A 25,690-nucleotide genomic window follows, 5' to 3' on the forward strand; every position below is an offset into this window, starting at 1 on the left:
AATGTGACTTTAGGAAATTTAATTTAAAAATAGCTTTAGAAGGTTTAGTATCTATTGCATACCCAATGGCAAAATTAAATTTCATTTAGTATGAAAGCAAAATTATAATCTATCCCTTTCATTGTACCAATATATATTAGGAGACAAAAATAGTCACTTAATTCAAGAGGTGATCCAAAGAGACTTAAAAGGTAGATTTATATCCAAAAAGTCACATGTAAGACAAATCTGTATAAACCCCATTTCCATTGTAAGTTCAGAGAAATGACCTCGTATCAGAAGGCAACACAATGTATGTAGCACAGTTACACAATACTAAGCTATATTAACTCACACAAAGTAACTCAGCCTCATTTGTAGAAAGAAAGGGAGAGGGGGAAGGAGAGGGAGAGAATAAGAGAGGAAGAAAAGAAAATTTGTTATAATTTTAAAAGATGGAATACATAATGATAGCACCCTTCTCCTCACAAAAGAAACATGCTGGCTGGCCCCAGTATAAACAAAATCACATATGAGAATCAAGTATATTAAACTTAGTCAACAAACAAAAGTGAAAGTGAAAGTCACTCAGTCATGTCCGACTCTTTGCGACCCCATGGACTACACAGTCCATGGAATTCTCTAGGCCAGAATACTGGAGTAGGTAGCCATTTCCTTCTCCAGGGGATCTTACCAACCCAGGGATCGAACCCAGGTCTCTCACATTGCACGCCAATTCTATACCAGCTGAGCCATCATGGAAACCCAGTCAACATGCAAGACCACTATATTTAACCTAGCAAGACACCTGTTCAGAAGTTGGCCGCATGGAGTCTGGGGGAGAATGGATACATGTACATGTATGGCTGAGTCCCACTGCTATCCACCTGAAACTATCACAACGTTGTTAATCAGCTATACTCCAATACAAAATAAAACGCTTAATTAAAAAATTAATTAATTAAAGAAAAAGAAGTTGGCCCCATGGACAATTAGTCAGAAAGATTCCTCAGGTGAAAGCAGAGGTACATTCAGATATGCTACAAAGTCAGAAGTTTACTGGTTGCTCCTCACTGTCATGGAAATCGTCTATTTGTGTTCTAAACACCCTAGTAAATCATCAGAATTCTCTGATATTATCATATAAACATCTTTTGCCAAATTAGCATAAAGAGTTTAAGGATTACCCAATATTCACTGAATTGTAAAAATTGTTTCAAAAGCAAAGTCAGATCTTACTATTTCTAAATGAGGTCATTCCCTGAAGGTTCAATACAAGATATTTATAAACCTGTACTTGAGACTTACCTCTTTTATAAGAGATTTCAGTTAGGGATCTAGCACATGGAAAGCTCCCTAATCTCCTACAGTTCAACAAATATCTATTGAGTTCTTATCAGTCACAAAAATGAAATATATACAATTTGTTGCACTCCAAATAAATACAAAAATAATTCTAATATTTACACAGGCTATGTGTAAATCTTAGAACTAGCATATTAACAAAAGTTAAAAGCCAACCTGACTGAGAGGATTTAAGAAGGATTAGGGGATATAAATGGAGACTTTAGGAGAAAGAAAAAAAAAGGTGGGGTGGGGGAGTAGGGTTCAAGAGGCAGAGATATCATGACAAGGATGAAGATGAGTTAAAAAGAAGAGGTAGAAAAATACCAGTCTTGTTCTCCTAAAGAGAAGTAGTCTCAAAGGAGCAGAACTTAAAGCTTACAGAAAATGATAAAGGCTTCAATTTCAGGTGGGCTTTCATTTGTCTGCAAAGACGGAATGTGTTAGGTTTCACAGACTACACAGAAACAAAACCAACGGGATAAAAAAATATATATATGAGGTTATTTATTATAATTGGATTTCCTGGTGGCTCAGATGGCAAAGAATCTGCCTAGAAAGCAAAAAGACCTGGGTCTGATCCCTGGATCAGGAAGATGCCCTGGAGAAGGGAAAGGCAACCCATTCCAGCATTCTTGCCTGGAGAATTCCATGGACAGAGGAGCCTGGTGGGCTACAGTCCATGGTGTCACAAAGAGTTGGACACAACTGAGCGACTAACATACACACACACAGTTATGGTGGCTGAGAAGTCCCATGATCTGCCATTTGCAAGCTGGAGACCCAGGAAAACCAGTGATAAAATTCAGTATGAGTCTGAAGGCCTGAGACACAGAGGAGCTAATGGTAAAATTCTCAGTCTGAGGCCAGAAGGGTTTGGGGTTGGGGGATGAAGGTGATGTGCGTGCGGCATGCTCAGTCATGCCTGATTTTTTGATACTCCATGGACTGTGTAGCCTGCCAGGCTCCTTTGTCTGCAGGATTTTCCAGGCAAGAATACTGGAGTGGGTTGCCACTTCCTCCTTCAGAGGATCTTCCCCATCCAGGATTGAACCCACATTTCCTGCGTCTCCTGCATTGGCAGGTGGATTCTTTACCTCTGAGCCACCTGGAAAGCCAGAGGATGATGTGCTGCTGGTGTAAGTCCCAGAATCCAAAGCCCAAGAACTCAAACGTCTGAGGACAGGAGAAGATGGAAGCCCCAAGGAGACAGAACAAATTCACCCTTCCACTGCCTTTTCATTCTATCTGGATCCTTAATGATTGGATGACACCCACCCACACTGGTGATTTAAACGCTAATCTCCTCTGGAAACACGCTCACAGATACACCCAGAAATAATGTTTAACCAGCTCTCTGGGCGTCCTTCAGCTCTGTCAAGTAGACACATAAAATTAACAATCCCAGGAAGCCACCATGAGTTTTCAAGAAAGAAAGCGATATGAACAGACTTGTGATTTCTTCACTTTTGAAGCAGACTGGATGGTGAACAGAAACTAAAACAGAGCGGAACCAATTTGTATAAAAACCTATCAGACCAGCCAAGAGATGACTTTTTGAACTAGGGCAGAATGAACAAAGCACTAAAGGTATAGAACTGAAAGAATTTCACAGAAGAATGAACAGGAGACCACTACTTCTCAGTTACCACCACAGCCTCCTAACCGGGCTCCTAACCAACCTCTGCATGCACCCCTCAACCTCATTTTACAAAGTAAATCAGATCACATCTCATAGCTCTCTATCTCTTCTGCCTATATGCCAGTCAAATGGGCCATTTCATTTCCTAAAATGTAGTTCAACTTCTCTTGTGCCTCAGGATCATTCCACATGCTGTTTCCTATACCTGGAACTCCAACTTTTTTCACCAGGTGAAGCCTAACAAGCCTTCAACTCCCAGTTTAAAAGTCACTTCCTCAGGTTCCCCTGCTGGCCCAGTGATTAAGAATCTGCCTTGCAATGCAGGGGACACCGGTTCGATCCCTGGTCTGGGAAGATCCCACATGCTGCAGAGCAGCAGAGCTGGTGTACCACAATTACTAAAGCCAGAGTCTAAAGCCTGCAAGCCACAACACTGAGCCCACACTGCAACTACTAAAGCCCATATGACTAGAGTCTGAAACAAGAGAAGCCACCGCAATGAGAAGCCCTCACACTGAAACTAGAGAGCAGCCCCTACTCATCACAACTAGAGAAAGCCCACATACAGCAACAAAGACCCACCAAAGCCAGAAAATGAAATAAATAAATCTTTTTTAAAAAGAGTCACTGTCTCCAAAAGACTATTCCTAAACTCTCCAATCTAATCATGTGCCCACCTTTAACTTCTCTCTTGAAATACATACTACCTGTTCAGACATGGGTTTGTGTTTACTAGCTATTCCCATATCAGACTGTTCCCTGAAAGCTAGGACTGTAATTACTTAATGACTAGTCCAGTACCTGGCACTTGGTGGGTACTCAGCAAATACTTGCTGAATTAACAATAAGTAAATCATAGAAGATTACTTCAAGTTCCCAAGTAAGAAAACAGTAATGCCATTACCTGACAAAGGGAACTTCAGGTTTGTGGATAAAATCAAACTCTATCTGAGGTATGCTGAATTTGAAGAAATCATGGAATAGGTTTGAGCTGCAGAAGTAGAGTCACTAAATACTGAATAATTGTTTAGCCAGAAGAAAAAAATGTAACATTAATAGAAAAGGGTGAGAAGCAAAACAAAGCAAGCTAAAGGCAGAGTATAGAAAAGCAGAATAGAGAATATCTCTATTCAACTGGTAGGAAGAAGAAACAAATGGATAAAATGTGGATATTCCTAAGATGTAAAAAGCTTGTAAAATAGAAAACACCAACAAACCTATAGAAAAAGAGCTAAAGAAATGGGCAGTTAACAAAAAAAAGAAATGCAAATGCTTCTCACCCATATAAAAAAGATACTCAGCCTAAGGTGTCCAAGATACACATGCTATGTTATATCTAAAAGAATCCACAGTTAATGTAAATGGTTCTGAAATGTGTAAATATAAAACTATAAATTATAAAAAAGATATTCAGTCTGACTCATAATGAGAGATGAAAATTAACACTATGAGATTCCATTAGGACAAAAAAAAATTCTGACAATATACTCTATTCATAAGGTTTTATATATATATATATATATATATATATATACACACACACACACACATATACACACACACATACATACACGAAGAGGCACTCTCGTACTTTACTGATGGGTACACAAAGAGATTTGTTTCTTATGAGGATAAATCTGTCAATATCTATGAAACTGTGTACTCATTTTCCCTTTGACCCTGCAATTCTACATCCAGGAATCTGTCCCAAATATACAGTGGCAAAAACATAAAATGATATATATATGGATAATAAAGTTACCAACTGCAGTGCTATTTGCAAAAAATTAGAAACAACTCAGATGCCCATCAACTGAAAATTGGTTAAATAAGCTATGTCTTTTTTATTCATGCAACGAGATATTATGTAGCTATAAAAAGGAATACTTTATTACTAATGAGTGATCTCCAGAATATATTAAGTGAAAAAAGCAAGGCAAATATTATCATTTGTCTAAAGAGGAATATTTTTTAAAAAGCAGAATTGAAGAATAAACTTAGGTTTTTAGCATATAACTACTTAGAAAGAGAAAAAAGGGAAAAGGGTAGAGAAAATAGAGATAGAAGTTAGACTCCTTTCAATAAGCCTTGTTTTATGGGGATGACTTTGGAGGCATAAAACTATTATATATGATTATAAAACCAAATTACATTTTAGAAGTTATTAAATATCAAAATATTTAAAATAACTTAGATGTATACTCTGTTGGTGGCATAACTATACACTTAAAAATGATTAAAACTGACATTTTATGTTATGTATATTTTACCACAACAATTTAAAATATAAGCAAAAGAATGCAGCATACATGTTGGGTTGTCACTCAAAGAACAGGTTACTAAAAAGGCCACTAAAAAGGATACTCTTTCCTCCCTTGCTCTGAATTCACAACTAACTGCCATGATGTTAGCGGCCCCATGGAGAGGCACAGGAACTGGTCTCCAGCCAACAGCCAGAAAGGACCTGAGTGTGCTTGATGACCTAAGTGTGCTTCAAGCACCTCCAGAAGGCTCCTTTGTGGCTCCTCCAACCGAGCCCAGGGATATATGCACCGCAGCTAACACCCTGACTATAGCTATATGAGAGACCCTAAGCTAGAGGTACCCAGTTAACTGTACCCCACAAAAACTGACTCATAGCAACTGTGAGATGATAACATTTGCTGTGTTATGCCACTAACTTTTGGGGTGATTTGTTACACAGCAATAGATAACTAACACACACAGGCCACTAAGTAAACATTCCTAGGGATATGAGCCCTAAGTCCAAAAATGAACTACAAATTCCACTGCTGGACTATAGCCAAGAGAAGAAAGTATATATGCCAACCAAAAGCTGCATACAAGAGTGCTCATGGCAACTTGATTCCTAACAGCTCCTAACTAGAAGCAACTCAAATATCTACCAACTAGAAAATGCATACATAAGTCATGGCATTTCACACAACAGAATATTTACTATACAGAAATGGAAAAAACAAACAAACAACAAAACTACTACTTCATGCAACAACATGGCTAAATCTCACATATGCAGGTCAGGCAGCAACAGTTAGAACTGGACATGGAACAACAGACTGGTTCCTAATAGGAAAAGGAGTACATCAAGGCTGTATATTGTCACCCTGCTTATTTAACTTATATGCAGAGTACATCATGAGAAATGCTGGGCTGGAAGAAGCACAAGCTGGAATCAAGATTGCTGGGAGAAATATCAATAACCTCAGATATGCAGATGACACCACCCTTATGGCAGAAAGTGAAGAGGAACTAAAAAGCCTCTTGATGAAAGTGAAAGAGGAGAGTGAAAAAGTTGGCTTAAAGCTCAACATTCAGAAAATGAAGATCATGGCATCTGGTCCCATCACTTCATGGGAAACAGATGAGGAAACAGTGGAAACAGTGTCAGACTTTATTTTGGGGGGTTCCAAAATCATTGCAGATGGTGACTGCAGCCATGAAATTAAAAGACGCTTACTCCTTAGAAGGAAAGTTATGACCAACCTAGATAGCATATTAAAAAGCAGAGACATTACTTTGCCAACAAAGGTCCATTTAGTCAAGGCTATGGTTTTTCCAGCGGTCATGTGTGGATGCGAGAGTTGGACTGTGAAGAAGGCTGAGCGCCGAAGAATTGATGCTTCTGAACTGTGGTGTTGGAGAAGACTCTTAAGAGTCCCTTGGACTGCAACGAGATCCAACCAGTCCATTCTAAAGGAGATAAGTCCTGGGTGTTCTTTGGAAGGAATGATGCTGAAGCTGAAACTCCAATACTTGGGCCACCTCATGCAAAGAGTTGACTCATTGGAAAAGACCCTGATGCTGGGAGGGATTGCGGGCAGGAGGAGAAGGGGACGACAGAGGATGAGATGGCTGGATGGCATCACCGACTAGATGGACATGAGTTTGAGTGAACTCTGGGAGTTGGTGATGGACACAGAGGTCTGGTGTGCTGCAATTCATGGGGTCACAAAGAGTCGGACATGAGTGAGCGACTGAACTGAACTGAAATCTCACAGAGATGAGAAAAGAAACCTGAAAGACAAAATGCCTGTACTGCTACTCTGAGACTGTTGCATGTATAATGAGGGTATTATAAATGAGTAACTATGAAATTTTTAATAAGATATTATTCTTAGTATTACTGAGAACTAGAATTCTCAGCTGAAAAATACAGATATAAAATAAAAAGGATTAACAAAAAATCTGATAGTATTGAAACTGAATTGGAAATATTGGTATGAAATCATGAGGTACTCTGTCCTAAAAAAAAAAAAAAATTCCCTAGTTCTGAGTACTGAAAAGGCCTAGAAACAATCATCAATCCACTAGCAATGAGAACCCCTAAAGCCCAAACTGTGGTCTTGAAATTCTATTCCCCAATAAAGGAATCAGGACTCTGGAGACACTGTTGACACCAGGTGTGGGGATGAAATGTACATGATGAGTTATACTAGATAATCAAGAAGCTATCAAAAATGATTAGTCGTGTCAAAATAACTCAGTAAGCAACTTTAAGAGTCCCACTGACCAAAGATTTAGTAATTTAAGCATTAACAATGGTAATTACCATAGTGAATTTTTTAAAACTCCAATATGTTTAAAGAGTCTATAAAGAATCTAGAGGTGAAGGGGAGACCCTAATCAGTCACTGTTGGAGAAAGCAAATATAACCAAGGCACTATTTTGAAATAGGTAAGCTAAGGGAAACTGTCAAGCTTTTGTCCAACCTTTCCCATACAAGCTGTACTACTATATAGCATTCACTCAATAGACATGAGTTGGAGCAAACTCCAGGATTTAGTGAAGGACAGGGAATCCTGGCAGGCTACAGTCCATGGGGTTGCAAAGAGTCAGACACAACTGAGCAACTGAACAATAACCACCACATAACAAATAGTATACATGGAATAGTTTCTCTTTATAGACCATTTCACCTAATAAATGAACAGTAAAGTTACAATCACCATTTTGCAAATCTTAATGATTTAATAGATCTCAAGCAGGAAGCCCATCACCTATTTTTGTAAATATAGTTTTACTGGAATACAGTCATGCCCATTCATCTACATTTTGTCAACTGCAGCTTTCTCATTACAACAGCAGAATTTAGTAATAGCAGCAGAGGAGACCAGATGGGCCATAAGGCCTAAAATATACACGATCTGCCTCCTTACAGAAAACGTAAGATCTGATCTATAGCATGGAGCACAAATGGCAACTAAACAGCAGAAAAAGACGTGCCCAAAGACAAAGCCTTGCTGAAAGAATCTGAACTGGAATCTAAGCATTCTCTAGATCCAACTACCAATTAACATGAAATACAAAGGTCAGATGAGTATGCTTAATCACGGCACAGGAATGTAATCAGGAATACCCACATCTACGAGACAAAGACCGATTCATTCAACAAACAAATTTTAAAGACAAAAAGGGAGGGGAGGATGACACCTTCAGAGAAAAATCAACCAACTGCAATGGGGAAAGGGCTTCACAGACCCTGAGCCTACCCAGTCAACTGTTTTTATTTATTTTTTTTTAATTTTTTATTATTTTTTTTAATTTTAAAATCTTTAATTCTTACATGCGTTCCCAAACATGAACCCCCCTCCCACCTCCCTCCCCACAACATCTCTCTGGGTCACCCCATGCACCAGCCCCAAGCAAGCTGCACCCGAACTGTTTTTAAAATGTGTGAGGGGACTTCCCTGGCAATCCAGGGGCTAGGACTCCACAGTTCAACTGCAGGGGACACAAACTCCATCCCTGCACAGGGAACTAAGATCCTGCATTTCATGAGGTCCAGCCAATAAATAAATAAATAAAATGTGTGAGAATTACAATTAACATTAACTGGATATTTGGCTATACTGGAATTGCTTTTTTAAAGTCAATAATGGTATAACAGTATCAATGGTAAAAATACAAATAAATTTTATGATGCCTAGGATTTTCTTTAAAACAGTATAGGAATGGGAGGGAAGTTGGTGAGAGACAGACAATTTGGCCATGATATGATAATTACTGAACCTGAGTAATGAATACAAGGGGATTCATTACACTAGTCTGTTAACTTTTATATGTCTTAAATTTTCTATAATAAAAATTATAATAAGATATAATACTTCCTCTTTAGGCACTGAAAAATTCTGAAGTAAAAAAGAACAGGTCAAGAAGTATGCTAGGTTACCCCCAAAAGGCAACTTGACTGTGACAAGGTGTGGGGTCTTCTAAAGAAGGGTAAAAAGCCAAGCTTGGAAAGAACTAGTTTTGAGATAAAGTAAATGACTGCCTACTAGATCCAAACTTAGTTATGTGACCTTTTCCAACTGCATGAGGCAGCTAGAACTAGGAAATATATATTTGGCAAATTAACTTAAGTTTGTGGTTTGGACAGGGTCTCCAGAATGTTAAAAAGGCAACAGAACATAAGATGCTGCTGTGAATACGATCACGAGGATTGGGTTTTAATTAGAAAAGCAAGAAAATGCCAAGAAACAAGTCATAATAAAGAAAAAGAACAGATAGAGTATTATGATCATGAGAGGAGACTCCAAGGCCTCAGAAGTGCAACTAAGTGATGATGTGATCTAAAGCAAGAAGTGACAGGCTATAAGACCTTGGGACTCCAGTCCTGGTGAGCTAGTAATACTGGTTTCTAGTAGGTTTCAGCTACCTGCCAAGCTCACCCTTCTCCCAAGCTCATTTTTAGAAGGAATCTGTATTTTTTAAAAGGTCCCAGGATTAGAATCACTGGTATAAGATGCAGTGATCCTGGAAAATACGAAGGTGAAAACAATGGATACTAAACAGGTCAAGGAAACATGATGAGAGTCACTAATAAGATACAAGAGACAGAAAGGGAACAAATGAGTTAGGTGAAGAATTCTAACAGTCAGGACGACAGAAGGATAAGAATGTGAAGAAAAAGAATAAAAAAAGATATCACAATCCAAAGACAATGACTAATTGACAGTGGGACCTTATTCTAACACCACAATTCAAAGAAAGTAGTCTAAAAATATCTATCAGATAGGTTGGGAAAGAAAAGGTATCCTAAAAAAACAAATATCTATCAACTTGTTCATTACAGACATAAAGTTTTGCGTGTATGAAAGCACCAAAAAAAACCTTATAAAATTATTTACTTAATTCACTCATTTCATAGATGAGGAAACCAAGGGCTACGAAAACTAATTAACTTGCACTTAAGAACACTATGCAATTAATTATTAGAATTAGAGCTAAAGAGTACCTCATTCTTCATTCGACCTCCTCATCTAACTACATGGTTTCTATTTGGAGACTTACCTCTTTACAGTGCTAATTGTCATCATATATATTTTATTTATAAATAAAAATTTGGTAACTCTTGTTGACTGACACTCAAAATGAGTCTTCAATATCTTACATCAATAATTTTAATGGTTTCCCATGTCAGCAACTTGTTTTGCTCAATTTTACTCCTCTGCACCCCACCCCAAAACATGTGTTTTAAATAAATCTCAAAATGTTTTCAAAAAACATATTGGCTAACTGGCACCTATGCTTGCAAAAAAAAGGTTAAAAATACAAAAAGGGACACACAGTGCCATGCTATAAAAAGAAGAGCTGGCATTACATACTTCTCTTATCAATTCCATAAATGTGCACATAATTTACAGTTGTTAGGAAGAGGATGTTCTTGACCCAGTGGACTCAAAATACCTAAGTAGGTAGGAAAAGATAGCAATAGGAAGAACTACCTCAGCCTTATCATAAGAGAATATAGAGTACGAATGTAAAGTTGGAATCCATGGCTCTAGCAAAATGAAAACAGAACCAACAACAAATCATAAAATACTAACACAATTCACTTACCATGCAAGTTCTAGTTTGGGAGTGAAATTACTCTTTTATTTTCACAGCTTTTTCACTTCTAACATTTTTATCATTCCATAAAATAATTTTCTTCCCAAATAAAACTAGTTTTAGTAAACCCAGTTTTGCAAGCTCACTTATTGTAATAAACACTAAAAATGGTAATCACCTATAGCAGTAAATATAAATTTAGATCATTATTTAAAAAACACTTGTAGTAAAAATCTCTAATTATGAAATAAATATAAACTATGATCTTATGACATCAGTAAATACCACTTGTACCTCATTCAAAATGAAAATGAAATTATAAAATATCAATAGACAATAGAGCATATAAAAGTGCACACACAAAAAGGTGTTTACATATTTTTGTATTCTTCATAAATATTGCATATTATACTATACCCAGATTATATTATGGAAAAATATTCTGAAGTCTCCAAAAATTAGGTATTATTGTTATTCTTGGATATGATTTTGAAAATTACCACAAATACACAAAAGAATAGGTGCTTACCCATGTGTAAAAAGAGAATATGGCACAAAAAAGGGGAAGGTAATTCAAATGAAAGCTGTTTTATAAATCCCTATTATTCCTTTTTAAAAGCACAATACATACATACCACTTACCACTTAGAAAGGGTTGCTGAGGCACAGAGTTTGTAGAAAAAACACCAAACGTGGAAAGGATCCATCTAGAAGCTTTTTCAATCTGGAGCTTGTACTTTATAGGCACACAAGTGGGCACACTGGTGCAAAACAGTAGTGATTCACCATGTACAATGCAGAATGTGGAATGTTAAAGGCTGAATGACAAAGAAAAAAAAGAGAGAAAAGAAACATGGTAAGTTATTAGTTACTAATAACAGCCATGTTTAAAACAATAGTTGTAACACTTGGCAGGTTTCATATAACATATATCATTATTGAACTTAGTTTTTAAAACTTGAGAATTTAGCCAAGAACTTACTTACTAAAAAATATCAACTATATAGGGAAAGAATCTGTCTGGAGAGAAAAAACAAGAAAGGAGTATTTGTCATTTATAGGTTCTAAGCTAAATCTTTCATCACTGGTAACATTTTTTTCAAGTACATCGTGAATTTCCTCACCATCTATGCAAAATTACCTGTTTCTTAATACAAGGGTCATCATCATAACAGTCCTTCCATAGTACTTGAGTATACATACATTTTGGGGCAATGACCCTATAGACCTTTTCAAAAGGTACCCTAAGGCACTCCAAGAAATAAGCATTCTCTATTGCTAGTGGAAGTATCAACATCTACAATATCAAGAATGCACTTATTCTTTGACCCAACAATCCTCTTTCTGGTACATTTTCCTACAGATACAATTACACACTCACAAAATACAGTGTACAGCAAGATTATTGTGGGATAATCTATAAAAGTGAAACACTGAGAACAACCTAAGAGGATTAAAATCATCTATGATGCATCCCCTATAAGGAATATGATGTGAGTATTAAAATGATTAAGGAAGCACTCTGTGTATTTCCATGGAAACATCATCAGAATATGTACATATATGTTGTTATAGTCTATGTTCTTAACAAGGGGAGGGAAAAAGAGAAGAAAAAATATCTATATTTATTGGTTAAATTTTACTAAAAAGTACTGTAAAGATCCATAAGAAATTGCCTAAAAAAAAGAGGCAGGGGGCGGGAGAGTCAAGGGGATTGGTTACCAATAAAGGACAGTAAGGAAACAGGGATAGAAGCTAAGATTTCAAAGTGTCACTCTAACTTCCAAAACATGTAAATGTTAAACGAAATAAAATTTAAAACAAGTTCCTCAAATAAGCTTAATTTTTACTCCGTCATCCCTTTTTTATTAAAACACAAGCTGTTATATGATCAGTATAACAAGGCTACTCTCCTGGAATGTGTGTGTATGCTAAGTGCGTGCTAAGTCGCTTCAGTAGTGTCTGATTCTTTGCAACCCCATGGACTGTAGCTTGCCAGTCTCCTCTGTCCATGGAATTCTCCATGCAAGAATACTAGAGTGGGTTGCCATTTCCTTCTCCAGGGAATCTTACCAACCCAGGGATTGAACCTGTACCTATCTCCTGTGGCTTGGGCACTGTAGGCAGCTTCTTTACCACTGAGCCACCAGGGAAGCCCTGGAATGGTGAATGGCAAATTATTTCCTTTTCCTTCAGAGAAACTCTTCTCTTTCCTACTGGGAGTAATTCCATATATATTCAGTGCCTACTATCTACCAGCAATACATGTATCAGTGAACAAACCCGAAAGATGCCTGCTCCAATGACCTTAGGATTCACTGTTACCCATTTACTCGTTGCTAGTGAAGGTACACCAAGAAAGGAATAAGTATACACTTGCTGGAAGTGAAGTGAAGCGAAGTCGCTCAGTCATGTCCGACTCTTTGTGACCCCATGGACTATAGCCTATAAGGTTCCACCATCCATGGGATTTTCCAGGCAAGAGTACTGGAGTGGGAGTACTTCCTTCTCCAGGAGATCTTCCTGACCCAGGGACTGAACTCGGGTCTCTCACATGGTAGGCATTGTAGGCAGACGCTATTACCGTCTGAGCCACCAGGAAATGTAAATTTGACAACCATTCTGAAAAGTAAATTTTTCAATACGTAACAAGAATCTTTAATACGTTCACAGCTGTTGACCCAGTAACTGCGTTCCCACAAATGCAAAATGCAGAGAAAATTTTATATACAAATTTTTTTACACTATTTATAAAGAAAAATTTTTTACATTATTTTAAAAGAAATTTTACATTATTTATAAAGAAAAATTCTAAGGAATATAATATAAACGCCTGAAACAGAGAAATAGTTGGCTAAATTATGGTTTACTCAGCAGATGGAACATTATGCTACAGTTAACCTAGAAGTAATTTCTAGTTAAACATGTTAGATTAACTGCAAATATTTATCCCTACTCCATGTCTGGCCCCTCTGAAATAATTGTAAAATTTTAAAAAGTAATAAGAAATAAGAACACAGAAGCCAGAGAGAACAGAATAGATATTCTTTGATCGGATAAAATTAAAATTTCAAAAAACAGGGGGGCAGAATGATGTTAACAATTAAAAAAAAGAGCAGGACTCAAAATTATATAGAATTTTATCCATTTTTAAAAAATTACATTGAAACAGAGATAAATAACAATATTATTTCTAAATAGTGATTTAAAATAAATGATGTTTTTATCTTTTATGCTTTTCTGTATTTTCCAAAATATCTTCAAAGGGCATTTATAGTTAGAAAAATATAATCATTTTAAAACATATATATAACAACTAAGAAGGCCATAATCAAAACAAAGATAATAAGTGTTGGCAAGTGTATGGCTAGAACCCTCCTCACACACTGCTGGTAGGAACATAAAATAGTACAGCCACTTTGGAAAACAGTCTGGCAGTTCCTCAAAAATAAAAATAAAAAAATAAAATATGTGTTAACCATTCCACTCCCAGGTATACAGCAAGAGAAATTAAAACATAAATCCATGCAAAAATAAGTGTACAAATGTTCACAATAGCATTATCTGTGATAACCCTATACTATAGAAACTGTCATAATAGCATTATTTGTATTACAGTCAAAAGGCAGAAACAATACAATATGTGATCAACTGATAAATGGATAAATAAAATGTGGTATATCCATCCAGTGGAGTGTGCCATAAAAAATACTGGTACATGCTGCAACATAGATGAATCTGAAACAATTAGGCTAAGTGAAAGAAGCAAGTCACGAAAGGTTAAACATTACATTATTCCACTTATATGAACAGACAAATCTATCAATATATAGAGAAAAGACAGATTTGTGGTTGACTCTGGACAGTGAGGAGATGGGGAGGTAATGGATACAGGATTTCTTTTAGGGGATGATGAATATATTCTAAAATCAATTGTGGTTGTGGCTGCACAATTCTGTCAATACACAAAAACCTCAAATTGTACACTATAAACTGGTGACTTGCATGGTATGTGAATTATATCTCAATAAAGCTATTATATTAAAAAAATAAACACAGTCTATCACTTCTTCACCACTCAACAATATTTCACATATTATTCCTTATCAACTTGCAACACTATATAACAGGAAAAGCATTAGATTCAAGATAAAACCAGATTCTCATCAGTCCTAAAACCACTGATAAACCATAACTCCCAAGTTTCCATTTCCTTTTGTGGGGAATGAGGAGTCCTCTTTGGTACAGCACCTCATTTTTCTCCCAGCGACTGAAGTGCATGCCTACCAAGAGTAAGTTATCTTATATTTGTCCAAAATTCACCTTTGCTAATTGTATTTACTATAGTTATATATCTTAGTTAAATATTATATCAAAAATATGAATGCAAAAAGAAAATGCTTTGTCTCTGAAACTTCAGCCGAAGAATTTGAAAAAGGCAAGTCACTTTTAAAATATCCTAAAGAGAAGGCCTCAGCTCTACATCAAAAGACTGATGATATCTGAGCATTTATACACTTAACTATAAAACATTTAAGGCATATATCTTCCCTTTGATTCTTCCTCCCTATGTAACACGATCTCAACTACTAGTTGATTATAAAATCAATATTGTATAAAAGAGACTCTATTGCATGTAATTTATTTGTATAAATGACCCACAGAGATGTTATGGGGAGGGAGGTGGGAGGGGGGTTCATGTTTGGGAACGCATGTAAGAATTAAAGATTTTAAAATTAAAAAAATAAAAAACTAAAAATAAAAAAAAATAAAGGTGGTTTCCCTGAAATAGAAAAAAAAAAAAAAAAGACTAACAGAAGTACACTATTATTACTAGTATTCTATCTCACACTCTAAAGACTGATGTTTGACCCTCCTGACTTGTCTCTTAGAAAGGCTGAAACTTTTCTATCCTTCAAGTCTCAGGACCACCACAATCCTGTACTCTCTACAGATAACTTCATCTCTCAAACTGAAAGAAGATGCCCAATGTAAACTTATCAAATTCAGTTCAAGGCTGCTAAAATCCCTCTTCCTGGGCCCTCCGAACCCTCCCTTTTTGAAGCCAAACCTATATCTGACCTGTATATTCAGATGACCATTAAGGGGAAAAAAAAAATCTTACATTCATGCACCACAGGCTTCTCTTTATTTCCTCTTACTACAATTTGGGCCTCTACTTCTTCAAGTCTCAACTCATCAAGTCAGCCATTTACCCTCTGACCCCAACCACTGCAATTCTAAAATACCCTTCTGTCAAAAGGACTCCACAAGGCTTCTCACCTCCCCTCTCTCACTCTTCTGATGCACCTCAGATACTGCTCCCGAGTATATCTTTCCAATTGTATGACTCTGATCACAAAGCTCCCTGACTCGGTAATTCAGTGGTACTCCCAATGCTTACAGAATAAAGTCCAGAAATCCCTTAGCCTCACAGTCGAGGTCCTAATGGAAGAGAACAAACTGCTAGCCCATCTCCCTAATGTTCTCTAGAACTCTGCTCTGTGCAAACACACGCCATTCCTTCCTACGCCCAGATCGTCCTTCCATCTAGAATGCTCTCCCTTTGCTTCTATGCATTAAATTCCTTTAAAGTCATTTTTAAAGTAGAAAATCACTTTTTAAATCACAGGCTTGGGTTTCTCAACCATAAGAGCTTCAAGGACTTTTTATAAGGATTATAAATGTTAGAAGTATTATAAGTGTTACTACATATAAATTTAGAAAAATAGCCAACACATAGCACAAAATGTTGTTACTGTTATCCATTCAACATAATGAGGGCTCAATACATATTTTTTAACTGACATGTAAAACAAAGAAGTCTTATCCCACCATACTATAAACTTTGCTCTCAAAGCAACAGTTTAAGATCTGATACCTCTGGAAGTTAAGATGATGAAAATTTCTGATAATCAAAACTTTCCAGTTTCTAGGAATCTCACACAGATTTATCATGTATGAACAGCAACCCACTATTTCATGATTTAGTCAAGAACAACTTGATTTATAATCACTTCACCATACATACAAGTCATGTTGCTGTACACCTTAATCACTGTTGCACATCAATTATACCTAAATAAAATGGAAAGAAAAAAATTTAACTAATAAAATTTAACATTTAACCAAAAATGGACAGTGAGGGCAAGCCTTATCAATATAAAGTAGTTTCATCATTTACTTTTTTAAAAAGCAAGGTACATATAATATATAATTTACCATCTTAAGCACTTTAAGCATACAGCTCTGTGGTACCAAGTACATTCACACTGTCGTACAAAGACCACCACCATCCATCTCCAAAAATCTTATCTTTCAAAACTGAAACTCTGAATTTACTAGACAATAACTCCTCTTCCACTCCCTCCTCCCAGGCCCTGGCAACAAGCATTCTACTCTCTGTTTCTAATACTACTACTCTGTTTTGACTACTCTGCTGCTGCTGCTGCTAAGTCGCTTCAGTCGTGTCTGACTCTGTGCGACCCCATAGACAGCAGCCCACCAGGCTCCCCCATCCCTGGGATTCTCCAGGCAAGAACACTGGAGTGGGTTGCCATTTCCTTCTCCAATGCAGGAAAGTGACTACTCTAGGTATCTTATTTAAGTGGAATCATACAGTATTTGTCCTTTTGTCACTGGCTTATTTCACTAAACATGAGGCCTCTTTGAGGTTCATTTGTGTTATCATTTACTTTTTCAACAAGAACTTCAAAACCACAAAAAGGACATGGTTTAAACAAATATTCTAGTTTAAACTCATAGTTTTACCATACTCCGTATGATACGGCACTAGACTGCAGATTTGGCTGACTCAAATTATAGAAAGAAAGGGAAAGTAGAATAACATGTACTCAACAATCTGGTATGATACCAGGTATCAAACTAGGTGCATGTTACACACAATGAAATCCACGCGACTCTGAACAGAAGGGTTATTATTATTCTCAGTTGGTAGATAAATGATAAAAAGGTGTTCAGAGGACCTCCCATGTCACTGCCCTATTTCCATTTTGTTTTTTCATTGCATTTATCACTATCTGACATACAAACATACATTTATTTCCTTATGCACAACTTATACGTAGGCAAAAAATAAGTTAAGAATCACATTTATGCAACAAAGTTATATCTATAATACAACGCTGCTTAGAATCTGAACATTTTATAATCTCTAGGTTTTCTGAGATGCTTGTCCATAGGTACATTTCTTAGATACTCAGAAGTTGGGAGACTTCATTATTGCCAAAGATATAGGGTTTTTGTTTTTTTTTTTTTGAATAGGTATGGGAGGTGGAGGTTATTGGAAGACAGAAGTAGGGAATAAAATTCCAAGTAAAAAATCCAAGGGTCCAAGAAGGCTGGTCTCCAGTAAGCCCAGTCTGCTATTATAACATCCTCATCTTCTATAAATTTTGTTTTTTTTTTAAATCAAACTTCACCCGAGGACTTTTTTTTACCAAGCAAGAATTTATAATAGGAGAGACACTAGGTTGTGATGGATGGTCCAGTTACCCTTGAATATATCGTCACTATAATATTAACCATATTTACATTACATTATAGATTTCCTTTTTCTGTTTCAGAGTGAAAAATATTCCCACCACCCTGTACTGCTACATTTTCTCCCTTAAAATTGGTTAAAATTTTTCATTACATTTCAAGAAATTAAGAACTAGACGCCTAACTTCTAAATATCATAAACTGCATTTTTTCATAATCTAAATGAAAATATCTTCACGATAAGAAGAATTTTAAATGTTCTTTAGAGAAATAAAAAAATGTTAAGGGCTCTCACTAAATAAATTCCCACTTGCAACAAAAGTCTACATTTCCCATTAGTTTACTGTTTTCAAAAAATAAATTTCTTTTCATCACAGTTTGAAAAATGCTACTTACAAAAGAAGTACTGTATTCACAAAATAATTTTATCTCACTGATGTAACAAGAAGTCAGTGGTTTCCTTTTTGTGGTAAACAATGGGCCTTGGCAAACATGTTCTCTGGTAAATGTCTTTCACATATTTTTAAATACACAATTGGTTCCACTTCCTAATAATCACCATTTACCAGAAATGCAAAAGATAGAAATCTATCAAGATACACAATAAGACTAAGCAAGCCAAAAAAGAGGAAAGCAAAAGAAAATTACAAAGGTTCCCTGAAGAGGGAGAGCCGAGAAAACTTCTAATCCAACCCCAACCAGCTGTGGATTGCTTTTTCAAATGGAGAATATCAACGTAAGGTGACAAAAATCTCCCATCTTTTCTCTCCATTCCTTAGGGATCATGCCCATCAGTATCAAACATACCATAAGGATTACTCACCTTAAAGAGAATAAAAGGGGGTAGCCCTCCTGGACCACAAAACTTTCCCTGTCAGTATGGCCCTGTTAGTCTGCTCCCATTTATAATTAACATCTTCCAGACAACACTCTCTAGTCAGTGTTTCAGCGTCTCACAATTCCATTCCCTCCCCTCTTCTATGCACAGGACTGTTGCCAGTGTCACTGATGACCTCTACCCCTCATGAAATCCAAAGGTCAACAATCAGGACTCATCATGGCTGACTCGCCAGCAGCATTTCTATCCCTCATTGTTGAAAACCTTCTTCACTTGGATGGCAAGATGCCACACTTCCTGGTTCTCCCTTTTTCCTCAGGAGTTGCTCCTCCTCTGCCTGTTTCCTAACTCAAAATGTTAGAGATCCCAGGGCCACTACTATCCCCTTTTCTCCACTGACATTTACCTCTAGATCTTATCCAGGCTAAAGGCCTTAAATTCAAACCTGGAACTTGTCAGCATATAGATGGTATCTCTAGCCCAGATCTCTCTCTATTGAGGACTAACCTTGCAAATTCAAAGACCTGTCTGTTCATCTAATGGGGTATCAAAGACAACTCTTAACACACTATCCTAAACCTTTGCCTACTCCCTGCTCTGCACCTCAGTAAACAACGCCATCATTCTTCTAGCTGCTCAGCCCAGAAATCTGGCAGTCACTTTTATTCTTTTCTTTACCTCATACCCTCACATCTAATCCATCAACAAGTTGTGTCAATCCTACTTTCAAAATGCTGGATGTTTTAAATCTGACCACTTCTTTCTTTCCCACCCACTGCGACCACCTAATCAGAGCCATCATCATTTCTGGCCCAAACAATTAGAGGAGCCTCTTAACTGATACCCATGAATCTGCTCACCCCTTAATCCTCCACATAGTCACTAGAGTGATATTTTTTTTTTTTTTTTTTTTGGCCACATCAGACCATAGAGCTTGCAGGATCTCAGTTCCCCAACCAGGGATTGAGCCTGAACCAAGCAGTGAAAGCATCTAATCCTAACCACTAGACCACCAAGGAGCTCCCAAAGTAATCTTTTTAGACTATAAATTTATTCACTCCACTTGTGCTCAAAAATTCTCCACTTGTTTTCCATCAAACATAGAAAATATCTGTGGTCTCCCTAAAGTTTCCTTTCCTCTATGCTAGCTACACCAGCTCTGCGGCTAATCCTCAAATTCAAGAAGCTTACTCCCACATCAGGGCCTGTGTACTTGCTAATCCCTCCACTGGGAAAGTGCCTTCCTTTGAGTATGCCTTGTTCTTGCCTGTCTTCAGAAGACTGCAAATGCCACCTCCTGCAAAGAGGCCATCCCCATCACCCTATCTGAAATAACCCACACCTGTGTATGTGTGCTTAGTTGCTCGATTGTGTCTGACTCTTTGAGACTCTGCACTGTAGCCCGTCAGGCTCCTCTGTCCATGGGATTTCCCAGGTAAGAATACTGGAGCAGGTTGTCATTTCCTCCTCCAAGGGATCTTCCCAACCCAGGGACTGAACCTGAGTCTCCTGTGTCTGCTGTACTGCAGGTGGGTTCTTTACCTGCTGAACCACTGGGGAAGCCCAACCAACACTCACCACACTCTAAACAGACAATTTCTCATTATAGAGCCTATCATCTAATATCTGTTTAATGTTTGCCTACCCGACTAAAAAGGAAGTTTCAGGAGGGCAGAGGCTATCATTTGTAATCCCCAGTATCATCATCTCCTAGCTCACAGGTATACAATAAAAATTTATTAAATAAATGATGGCAAATATATGATATGCACTAAAAAAAAAACAAAACAAGAACCAATATATAGACTTTCAAACATTTTATTGAACAAAGTGAATATTAACCACTTTATAAGGTTCTCTTTTACAACCTTTAGAGGAGATAAGGGAAGCATAGAATGAGAGAAGAATGAACTTTCTTGTCTTCAGCACATAAATTCAATATATTTGCATACTCTACCTTATATACATTTTCAGATGGAACCTAATGTCTCTAGAAAATAACAAGTTTTAAACTATTTCTTTTCTTCTTGTTAAATACCTGAATCAACCTGCATCCAAACAGTCAGTTTAAAAGGAGGAACAATACTTAGAGGATAACCTAGGAATACATATTTGACTAGACCCCTGTTCCACTAATCTCTAAGATAATTTAGTCAACATAAAAAGGAAAACTTCAGCAAGAGACTGGAAATTAAAAAGGAGTCTTGCCCCCACACCTGAAATTGAGCTTCCACAAAGATATTTTAAAGTAAGAAAAATGGGAAAGGAGAAGCAATGTGTCATTGATGGGCTATATCCTCAGAGCTAGCTTCCAAGTCTGCTCCACTGAGGTACACATCAGAGGCCAATGCTCAGTCCGTCCCGCCATCAAATTCACGGGGCTAGATACTAACTGCAACCTTCAACAGACTCTGACTATCCTTTAAGAGAAGAAGACAGAATAGAATCTCATGCCAGGCTGTGAGCCTGTACTATTTATCAACACAGAATACGGTGTACACAGAACAATCACCAGTCTGAAGAAGAGAATTGGCAGATACAGAACTGATCAAAATGTTCTGACAAAGATAATGATCTTGGCAGAATTCTAAACCAAGAGGTAAGAAGTGAAGCCATTTGATTTTCTAAGATATTCACTGTTTTGGGGGCATGGAGTGGCAGTCAAGCAGACATTCCACAAAGGTATATCTACAATCAGGGTTAGGGACTTGAGGAGACTCCTCTCAAAAAACAAACAAAAAAAAACATTCCATAAGAATAACAAAGATACAAGGGATATTAACAATACCCACCTCCCCTTTCCTTCTAGGCTTTCCTTCTCCCTCTTGAAGTCAGGCATAGTCATGTGATTTATGTTGGCCAATGAAATGTGAGTAGAATTGATAAATAAACTTCCAATGGAAGTATTTCACTGTTGACACTAGGTTCCAAACCTTTCTTTCCCATTGTCTCTGTAATTATAGAGGCAGCTACTGTGGTGTTGGAGAAGACTCTTGAGAGTCCCTTGGACTGCAAGGAGATCCAACCAGTCCATTCTAAAGGAGATAAGTCCTGGGTGTTCTTTGGAAGGAATGATGCTAAAGCTGAAACTCCAGTACTTTGGCCACCTCATGTGAAGAGTTGACTCATTGGAAAAGACTTTGATGCTGGGAGGGATTGGGGGCAGGAGGAGAAGGGGACGACAGAGGATGAGATGGCTGGGTGGCATCACCGACTTGATGGACATGAGTGTGAGTGAACTCCGGGAGTTGGTGATGGACAGGGAGGCCTGGCATGCTGCAGTCCATTGGGTCACAAAGAGTCGGACACGACTGAGCGGCTGAACTGAACTGAACTGATATGAAAGTACAATGCTAAACCTGTAGAGAGAAGATACTTGCCCAAAATGCATGGACTTGAATGAGAAATTCTTGCATTTTTGGCACAAATAATTTGAGGATTGTTTTCACTGCAGCATAGGCTAACTTGATTATTTTAAAATTCTAATAACATTAATTAAAATTCAGCAAACCCAGAAAATCAGACAAGGGAAAATATTTCAGAGACAGAAAAACATACACACATGACAGCATCACGAGAGAGAGTTTATAACCATCCACAGAAATAGAGGATTTTAGTAAAATATCTCTCCAAAATAATTTCACCTTAACTTAAAAAATTTTAATAGTAGGCTATCTCTGAAAGGATGCATAAGAAACTGATAATACTGGTTGTATCCGGGAAAGGAAACTAAAGTAATAGAAAAAGTAAGGAGAGACTTCCAGTTTTCATTCTGGCATGAACGATACCACTCTATCTTTTTAAAAAAGTAAAAAGATTAACAAACTGAAAAAGCAACAACTCTTCTTAGATTCATAACCACTAGTCCCAAACTTGGATGTAGGCAGATGCAGAGAATCACAACTTTTGAGAACAAAACCCATGAGCAGGCGCTTCCACGGGAGCAAACGCCAGGGTAAGAAAGCCTGAATTGTAACTGACATATTGAGAGGCTCAGCTTGGACAACTATGAGCGTTAAAAACTCCAAGGGGACCAGTACTAGGAGGAACCCCATGCTTGTGTGAGTTTATCTCCAAGAGCCCCGCCTGATTCTGTGTTTGTGTGCTCAGTCCTGTCCGACTCTTTGTGACCCCATGGGCTGTAGCCCTCCAGACTCCTCTGTCCATGGGATTTCCCCCAGGCAAGAATACTGAATAGGTTGCCATTTCCTCCTCAAGGGGATCTTCCCAACCCAGGGATCAAACCCCAGTCTCTTGTGCCTCCTGCCTTGGCAGGCGGATTCTTTACCACTGAGTCACCTGGAAAGCCCCCTGGTTCTAATAGTGAATATCAAAGAAAAATCTCCTCAGGTTTCTGGCAGGGAGAAGGGGAAAATATTTTGAAATACTCCAAAGTATTCTGTTCTCCTTGACAGAGTTTGCTCTCAGGAGAAACTAAGAAACTATTACTGCTACTGCTAAGTCATTTCAGTCGTGTCCGACTCTGTGCGACCCCATAGACGGCAGCCCACCAGGCTCCCCCATCCCTGGGATTCTCCAGGCAAGAACACTGGAGTGGGTTGCCATTTCCTTCTCCAATGCATGAAAGTGAAAAGTGAAACTGAAGTCGCTCAGTCATGTCTGACTCTTAGCGACCCCATGGACTGCAGCCTACCAGGCTCTCCACCCATGGGATTTTCTAGGCAAGTACTGGAGTGGGGTGCCATTGCCTTCTCCTAGAACCTAACTGACCTAGGAGAAGGGAAATACCCAGCTCCAGCTCCCTCTGGCCATCCTGCACCACCACCTAAGGTGGGAGAGAAAACTGAGAAGCACTTGTGAAGTTCACAGTCTGGAGGAATAGGTTGACTAAAAGGCTGCAATCTAATCATGGGGTCTTGACACACCTCCCCTCCTTCCACATCTCAACACCACATTACTGAAGAAGGCCTATTTAAGTCAGTCTCTTTTACTTTAAGTTAAAGCTCTTAAGTACTTTTGAGAACAAAACTCATGAACAGACGCTTCCATGGGAGCTAATGCCAGGGTAAGAAAACCTGAACTGTAATTGACAAATTGAGAGGCTCTGCGTGGACAACTATGAGCGTTAAAAACTCCAAGGGGACCAGTACTAGGGGGGAACCCCATACTTGTGTGAGTTTATCTCCAAGAGCCCCACCTGATTCTGTGTTTGTGTGCTCAGTACTGTAAGCCCGTGCCCAACTACCAAGAAAATATTACAAGGCATACTAAAAGGAAAATAAAATGAAAAGACAAAGTAAGCATCATAACCAAATTCATATACGGCAGGATGTTGGGAGTTTCCAGACTGGGAATTCAAAACAACTAATTAATATGCTAATAGCTCTAGTGGATAAAGTAGAAAGCAGGCAAGAAAAGGTGCACAATTTAAGTAGAGAGATGGAAATTCTAAGAATCAAAAAGAAACATTAGTGATCAAAAACATTGTAACTGAAATTGTGATGGAAATAAAGAGAACCACTGATGGACTAAGGAAAAACTTATGTGAGCTTGAGGATATATCACAGAAACCTGCAAAGAAATAGAATACTGAAAAGCAAAGGAAAAAAAAAAAACACTGAATAAAACAAAACAGAATATTCAAGAACTGTGCGACAACTACAAAGAATCTAACATACATGTAATAAGAACAGGAAAAGAAAGAGAGAAAGAAAAAGAAGAAATATTTGAAACAATAATGACTGAGAATTTCCCCAAATTAATATCAGATACCAAAACCACAGGTCCAGGAAGGTCAGAAAACACCAAGCAGAAAAATACAAAAGGGAAAAAAGAGCCCAAACCTACCACACCCAGGATATACCATGTCCAAAATCAAAGATAAATTTTAAAAATCCTGAAAGAAGCCAGAGGAAAAAGTAATCATTACCTTCAGAGGAATAAAGAATTAAAACCACCTCCTTTTGAGAAATCATGCAAGCAAGAAGAGAGTGGAATGATATATTTCAAATGTTGACAGAAAAACAAACAGACCTAGAATTCTGTACCCTCAAAGTCACCCTGCAAAAGAGAAAGAGAATAAAGACTTTCTCAAACAAAAGTTGAGAAAATCTGTTGCCTTCCAAAAAATATTAAAATAAGTTCCTTAGAGGGAAGGAAAATGATATAGGTCATAAACTCAGAGTTACACTAAAAAAGGAAGAATATCAAAGAAAGAATAAGAATGTAAAATAAAAACTTTTACTATTTTTAGTCGTAACTCATCTAATAGACAACAATTTGCTGAAAATAATAATAGCAACAATGGATTCAATTATGTATCCCTAGAAGTGACATGAAGGACAGCACTGATATAGGGAAGAAAGGGAAGAATTAGAATTATTTTTACTATAAGTTATTCTCTACTCCTGAAGCAGTATAGTGTTATTTGAAAGTAGATTTGGATTAGTTATAAATATATACTGGAAACTATAGAGAAATGACTAAAAACAGTTTTAAAAGAAGTATAATTGATATGCTAACAAAGGTGAGAAAAGAGAATCAGATGAAATACTCAAAACCATAAAAGGCAG

General features: G+C 37.5%; 1 protein-coding gene across 8 annotated transcripts in view; it reads right to left on the bottom strand.

Annotated features, from left to right (window-relative positions):
• Nucleotides 1-25,690, bottom strand: part of FRYL (FRY like transcription coactivator) — a 257,732-nt gene that overhangs the window by 204,086 nt on the left and 27,956 nt on the right. For all 8 annotated transcript variants that reach the window (XR_001918189.1, XM_018049433.1, XM_018049438.1 and 5 more), the window contains exon 2: nt 11,459-11,634. The gene's annotated coding sequence lies outside the window, so the exon portion shown is untranslated. The remainder of the gene's footprint in view (nt 1-11,458; nt 11,635-25,690) is intronic.

Source organism: Capra hircus, chromosome 6, assembly GCF_001704415.2.
Source record: "Capra hircus breed San Clemente chromosome 6, ASM170441v1, whole genome shotgun sequence".
NCBI classification, from domain to species: Eukaryota; Metazoa; Chordata; class Mammalia; order Artiodactyla; family Bovidae; genus Capra; species Capra hircus.